Raw genomic sequence first — 8,002 nt, forward strand, 5'->3', positions numbered from 1 at the left:
ACAGCAATAGAAGTCCAAACTAAGACAACATCCTTCTATAGGCTTAGATTTTTTTCTAAACCTATTCTATTTTAGAGTTCTAGAACACTTCAACCTCCCTTCTAGCCCAACCAATCAGAGGTAGGGGAAGAAGGTTTAGAGGAAATGGGGGCTGTTGACTTGTTTAGAAGAATTCTTTGGAGTGACTCCAATCTTCATTGTCAGGATATCAGCAGTCCAGCCCAATAGCAAACAGCAAAACAAATCTGTAGTGGAAGTTCAGTCCAACAACACCCAACACAAGGCTTAGTTGCTCATTTCAGCAGAAATGGTAAGATTCCCCCAATTGGTAGAAGTCAGCAGAAGCATCAACATTCAGTCACAATACCACAAGAAGTTCTTCTGCACGTTTCTCTCTATAATGTGTTTATCAGCAAACACCAGCAAGGATCAGCAAAACATGGCAAGGCATAGCAATGCAAGAGAGTCCTCTCACTGTGGAGTTATATTTATATCCTTTCTAACCATCACATGCCCTCTCAAGCATCTGCTCTAGCAAAATATCATATGTTCTCTCACATGTCTGCTTCGGGAAACCATCTTCTCACAAGAAAGCTTAGAGAAAAACATCAGGTGATACAGCTAAGTTTCCAAAGAAACGAGGAATTTCCACTTCACCCTTCCTCAATAACCAGCTTTGCTCTTCCAGAAGACTTAAAATACCATAAGAAAGGAAGGAGGCAGAGGCAGCAGCACTTTTATAGAGGAGAAGATCTGTATAGGGAACCTACTTCCTTATGACTGAATGAAGAGGCTGTGAATTCTACCTATGATGTAATATTCTAAGCTGTTTTCTTAAATTTATGCTGTTGCCTCTCTCCTAGTACTAGGTTTCAGAAAAGGAGGGGTTTGAGGGTTCTGTGCTCTAGTCTCCTCATCTTTCTCAGTAACCTTTTCTCTCTCCTCTTCCCTATCAACCTCCATTTTCTGACACCTACATAGTCAATCAAAGTGTGATCAGTAGAAGTTGAGAGCTGACTTTTGGGTTTTGTTCTCTTTGTCTACATAACTATGCAAACCCTCTTCTGGGATTTCGTGTACCACACAAATCCAGTGTTGGTCCTGATCCTTCTCCTAATCTGTCTTCCTCTCTGTCTCTCCTTATCTACTGACTACCTGAACAAAGGTCCTTACCACTGTGTCTCAGGCCAAACCACATCCTCCGCAGATTTATCAGGGCAGTAAGATCTGGCCAATACTAGGAGGCACCTCAGGCCTAGCCCTTCTCTGACTTCAGGAGTTCCTTGGCCTTTGACACATGATATCTGCAAACAAGGGCCCTCTGCAAATGAGGCTCATGCCATTGACTGTTACCTAAAATCTAAGTGACGATTTACAGGAGTCTTGACTTCTGAGTTGGACTCCAAATTGTCTCTGTCAAAGGGCATCCAGTGGGCATGCCTAAAATCAATCCTCAACTTTAGGTCTAGCTGAACCTCAGATCTGCTACTATTATGTGTCTCTCCTCTCAGACCTTGATGCAATAGCTAGACAATAGCCATACCTGAGTTGGTACTTTCAATTTTCAAATTCTTATGCACTTAACTTCATCAAGTGAAATGACAACTGGTCCAAGGTCCCCTATACCCAAGCTTTCTTTGTCTTTGAGGCATGGCTCTTCCTCTTTGAAACCTGAACAGCATGTCAGATTTTACTACTCTCAATGCTCCCTTCCAAACAACCCTCCAATTCTGCTGCCCCATCTCCTCCTTACACCTTCTCCAGTTTCTATTCTGCCAACAAATCACCCTTAACAACTTTCATAAACTCTCCAACTCTAGCCATCTCATCCTAGATCTTCATTTTTCCTACACTCCCCATTTTTACCTTGTTCCCTCCCAACCCAGAGACTCCTGTCCTCCTACCTCACCACGATCTACCTCCAACCTCTAACCTTTATCTACTTTTCCTGGGACCATGCCTTCCACTCCCTACTCCTCTCTTGCCATGACTCCACCACTTCCTCACCTTCTTTCCCCATTCTCCTTGTACTTTCCCTGAGACCTGCAAGCATCCTACATACACCTCTGTTCATAAGTTCTCCTTAAGACAGATTTTTAGGACAAGATGGCCCTACCCTAGTCAAAATACTTTTTTTCCAAGTTAGATATGAATCAAATAGTAGAAAATCTAGGCTTGCTTTAAGAAAAAAACTTATCTATTTAGAAAAAATGTTGTATCATTTGATCTACCACAAATGAATTCCTTCCCTCTCTTCTCACCCAGATGACCCACTACTATTCTCTGACATTGGGGAACTAGTGTATCTCTCCAAACTTAATCCTCAGGCTCTTTCCTCAAAAGTGACTGCACCCCATAAATTAGTTTTCCTCACCTTATCTACTTCTAAACTTGATGGCTTCTCCTCATGGATTCATCTATCTCACCTCCAAAGGCCCCAAACCCCCTTTGAACAATACTTACTGGATCTCCTTGTAAATAACCATAATTTCCCCTATACTTGAACAGGAATGATTCAACGTAAGCTAATGTCTATCACCCTATAACAGCACCATTCATTTCTGATATATCTACAAGAAGACTCATGGCTAATTCAAGTGCTCATCACCACCTATAAGGGCCTTCTGGATGCTGTGAAGGAGATCTGACTTCAAGAATCCTTCATTCCTTTCACCACAGACCCGATCTCATTACTTACATTAGTTCTTTTTTTCTCTTTCTTTCCTGCCATGCTCTGTAACCCTGTATTGATTCTATTAGCTTGCTTTGGTGCAGCACTGCTGGCCCTGGAGATGGCCAGTGTCATCCTGAATGACTAGAACAAGAAGCTTCTCCTAACACTTTCTTTAACCTCATTTGTATTAACCTTTAGCTTTATAGGTTGCCACCCCTACTTTATTCCTGCTAGAGTGCCCCTCTGTCTCTATTAATCCTAAATAGCATTTCTAATGGGGCATTGTTCCTTCCTTGCTATTACGCTCCCCCTTCTGTTTATATAACTACTTTGCCCATTTCCTATGCAGTCCCTTTCCTGTTCTAGACTACCTGTGTGTGTGTGACAAGTGATTCTAATTTACACCATCATCACTTGATACTCATGAAGAATCATGTGTGTACTTCAAAACCTATTGGTCCAAAAGGCCATTCATCTTTGTCATGTGGCAACTGTTTTAGGGTTTTTCTTGCTGAGATGAAACACTATGACCAAAAAGCAAGTTGGAGAGGAATTATCCAGATTATCCTTCCTTATTGCTGTTCATCACTAAAGGAAGTCAGGAGAGGAACACAAGCAGGAATCTGGAGGCAGGAGCCAAAGCAGAAGCCATGAAGTGGTGCTGCTTACCAGCTAGCTCCACATGCCTTGCTCAAGTATACTTTCTTATAAAACCTAGAACTACCAGCCCAGGGATGGCACTAACCACCATTGACTGGAACCTCTACCACTGATCACTAATTTAGAAAATGCCTTACAGTTGGATCTCGATGAGCTGTTTCTTCAGCTGACGCTTTTTCATGTCTGATGATTTCCTCTCTTTTGACCTGCAAAACCAGCCAGTACAATCCACCCCTTGACAACTTGACATACAAACATATCACTATTAAGCCCCAACCCTTCCTTTCTTACTCAATCCCAAGATATCACATTAAAAACACAAAACTTTAAAAGTCCCACAGTGTTTATAAATTCAAACACATTAAAGTTTAAGTTCTTTTAAAATATCCAATCTCTTTTGAAATCCAAAGTCTTTTAAAATTCAAAGTCTCTCAATTGTGGGCTCCAGTAAGATACGTTTTTTACATTAAAAGAGGAAAAACCAGGGCACAGTCACAAAGCAAACACAAATTACAACTGTCTAATGTTGGAGATCTACTCATAATTTAGACTCTCCCAAAAAGCTTGGGTCATTTCTCCAGCTCTGCCTTCTGTAGCACACATAGCTTCTCTTTTAGGCTTGGGCTTATTCTTCTCCACTACTGCAATTGTTCTTGGTGGCCATCCTATGGTACTGGCATCTCCAAAAGTGCTGGGATTTCCTTGCTGGAACTGGGTTGCACTTTCACCAATAACTTTTTATAGACAATCTTCCTAGTGCCAAGCCTTGGCTTCTTTGCATGATCCCTTCATTTCTGGGCCTTCAACTGCTACTGAGACTGAACCGTCACCAATAACCTCTCCTGGCCTCTCACAGTACTAAGCCTTAGCTGTTCTTCATGAACTCTTCATGCCTTCAAAACCAATAATCTTAAACATTTCCAAATCAGGCTGTCAAAATGAAGTACAGCCATTGTTCCCTCTAGAACACCATTTCTATGTGTTCTCAGGAAACACTTCCCAGCAGGTTTCACCACAAGGATACTGGTCTCTTCTTGGTCACTACTAATTTTGTAGCTCCAGCTGACCAGCATCAAGTATCCTAACAAAGCAGTGTTTTGCTTTGGTAGTTCTAGTATCTTGTTAATCACAGCTGATTCTTCAGCTCTGGCTAACCATAACCACAGAAATCTTAGTTCAAAAATAACAAATGGCCCCAATAGAGTCTTTAAACTCTCCTATGAAACATCATTAGCCAGGCCTATATTGTCTGCAATGCTCTCAATATTCTTATTATGCAAGCTCCCATAGAACATTCCACAGAGTTCTTAACACTCAAATGGCTTTCCTAGATGAAAGTTCCAATGTCTTTTCACAATCCTCCCCTAAAACATGATCAGGTCTGTCACATCCTGTACCAATTTCTGTTTTAGTTAGTATTCCTATTGAAGTGAAGAGACAACATGACCATGGCAACTCTTATAAATGAAAACATTTAATTTGGGCTGGCTTAAAAACAATAATTGGGGTTTCAGATGTTTATCCTATTATTGTCATGGTTAGAAACATGACAGCATGCAGGCAGACATGGTCCTAAAGAAGCAGCTGAGAGATCTACATCTGGATCCAAAGGCAGCCGGAGACTGTGTCACTAGGCCTAGCTTGAGCATATGAGAGCTCAGGGCTACTTTTACAGTGATCTACTTCTTCCCAACAAGACCATACAACTCCAACAGGGTTGTACCTCCTAATAGAGCTTCTCCCTGTTTGCCAAGCATTCAAATACATGAGGCTATGGGGACCATTCCTATTCAAACCATCATGGCACATAAGGTGGCAGAAATAGTAGGGCTCTAGACATTATTGGGGCCTGAGAGCTTAGCACAACTTACTCCATGATATATATTCAATTTAGGCTATAAAACTTAGCACATAAACAGCACCACCTGACAAAACTAAAACAAACGCCTAATCCATCAAAATTTATAATTCTGGTAGTATCTCTAAATGTACGAATACTGCTGTCTTACTTCTGTAGTTCTACTTTTAGCTAATAGTTCTTGTTAACTGAAATATGTCATGGCTTTTGTCTTAAAAAATCCACCCTGGGAAAAGGTCATGACTACATTGGCATTCACAAATCCTGTATATTCACCTGCTGGTGAATAACAACTTTCCATTGACTCAAACCTATGTCTGAGCAGTCTTCTTTTATAATTATTCCACAGTAGGATATTCCCTCAATATAAATACTTTATTTAGGCCTACCATCAAGCAGCAATGGTTTGATAGGAGAGATACCCCATTTCTTTTGTCCCTTATGAAGTTGCTGTATGTCCTACTAGGGATACCTCTTTCATCCCCTACTAATCCACTCCCTTATCTACCTACACCCATAATATATGCAATCCTCCTTGACTTTACAATATACAGAAGAGTACATCTTGCTCATAAAGGAGACAGTCTGGAGGTGGAAGAAAGATAAAATTGGGGGACATCATTTTTATCTAAAGATTTTTGTTCCCCAAGCGTACCCCCCCCCCAGGTTCCAGCTCTCTCCTACCTCCAGCCTTACCTCAAATTTCCCCGACCACTTTATTGAACCTGCTCCCAAATAGTTCTAACTCTTGCAAGAGTTTTGTGGCTTACTCCTCCTTTCCATCCATGAATGAAGTTAAACAATTAAAATATACCTATAATATTAAAGGAAATAGAAACAGTCCTTAAAACTCAAAAAAAAAAAAATAGCACCCAGGGCCAGATGGTTTTAACACACAATTCAATCACACACACACACATACACACACACACACACACACACACACACACACACAAGATCTAGTACTAATATGCAATATTCCTCAAACTTACCAGAAAATAGAAACAGAAGAAACATTGCCAAATTCTTTTTATAAGGCCACAGTCACTCTAATACTAAAGCTACACAGAGACTCAACAAAGAAAGAGAATTACAGACCAATTTCCCTCATGAACATAGAAGCAAAAATACTCATTAAAATACTCACAAACTGAATCCAATAATACATCAAAAAGATCATCTATCATGGATAAGGAGGTTTCAGTTCACATATGCAGGAATGGATCAACGAATGAAACTCTACCAATGTAATCCACCATATAAACAAATTGAATAAGAAACACATGATCATATCACTTTATGCTTAAAATCCCTTGAGAAACTCTAATATATCTTCATGATAAAGTTTTGCAGAAATCATGGATAAAAGAACATTACTACACACAATAAGCGCAATATGCAGCAAGCCTATAGCCAACATCAAATTAAGTGGGCAGGGGGAGGACTCAAAATAATTCCACTAAAGACAGGAACAATAAGGCTATCTACTCTCTCCATATCAATTAAATGTAATATTTAAAGTTCTAGCTACAGCAATAAAACAACTAAATGGAATCAAGAGGTTTCAAAGTAGAAAGGAATAAGTCAATGTATCACTATTTGCAGATGAAAAGCAACCCCCAAATTTCTGCCCCCCCCCACGGCAGCTGATAAACACAGATAAAACAGCAAAGTGGCTGAATACAAGATTAACTAAAAAAAGACAGTAGTCCTCCTATTTAAAAGTAATAAATGGGCTAAGAAATAAATCAGGTAAACAACATCCTTCACAGTAATCACAAATAATATAAAATATATTAGTGTAACCCTAATTAAGCAAGTGAAAGACCTGTTGTCCTGTTTAGGGTTTCCATTGCTGTGGACTGACATGATGACCAAGACAACTCTCATAAAGGACAACATTTGATTGGGGCTGTATTGCATGTTCAGAGGTTCAGACCATTATCATTAAGGCTGAAAGCATGGAAGCATCCAGGCAGGCATGGTTCTTGAGAAGAAGCTGGGAGTTCTACATCTTGTTCTGACAATGATCAAGTAAAGACTGTCTTCCAAACAGCTAGGAGGAGGAAGGTCAGCCTACTTCCACAGTGACACACTCCCTCCAAGGCCGCACTTCCGAACAGTGCCACTCCTTTTGGGCCAAGCATATTCAAACCACCACACCTGTATGCCAAGAACTTCAATTCTTTGAAGAATCAAATAGAAAAGATATCAGATGGAAGGTCTTACATGATCATGGATTCGTATGATTAGTACAGTAAAAATGGCCATGTACCTGCTCCTAGAGGCTTTGCAGGTATGACTGCTATGTCACATGTATGTCATTTAGTGGCAGACAGGAGACAGGCTATGTATAGGTCATAGTGTTCTGTCCTTTGAACATCTGAATGGTTAGTAGCTATGATGGTTTGTATATGCTTGACCCAGGGAGTGGCACTATTTGAAGGTGTGACCCTGTTGGAGTAGGTGTGGCCTTGTTGGAGTAGATGTGGTTTTGTTGGAGGAATTGTGTCACTGTGGCTGTGGGCTTTAAGACCCTCATCTTACCTGCCTGGAAACCAGTCTACTCATAGCAGCCTTCAGGTGAAGATGTAGAACTCAGTTCCACCTAGTCCATGCCTGCCTGGATGCTGCCAGGTTCCAGCCTTGATGATTATGGACTGATCCTCTGAACCTGAAAGCCAGCCCCAATTAAATGTTGTTCTTATAAAAGTTGCCATGGTCATGGTGTGTGTTCACAGCAGTAAAACCCTAACTAAGACAGTAGCCTAACATTTGCTGAAAAAAAGAAGTGAGCCTGAGATGACTAT

The 8,002-nt window shown here is 40.6% G+C and overlaps 1 non-coding gene across 1 annotated transcript; it reads left to right on the forward strand.

Moving 5' to 3' along the window:
* The first annotated feature begins 7,466 nt into the window (after positions 1-7,466).
* Positions 7,467-7,600, forward strand: LOC115062946. The gene has a single exon (XR_003842851.1). It is a non-coding gene; the product is annotated as a small nucleolar RNA SNORA17 (small nucleolar RNA).
* The last annotated feature ends 402 nt before the right edge of the window (positions 7,601-8,002 follow it).

The sequence above is a fragment of the Mus pahari genome, chromosome 1 (genome assembly GCF_900095145.1).
Source record: "Mus pahari chromosome 1, PAHARI_EIJ_v1.1, whole genome shotgun sequence".
Lineage (NCBI taxonomy): Eukaryota > Metazoa > Chordata > Mammalia > Rodentia > Muridae > Mus > Mus pahari.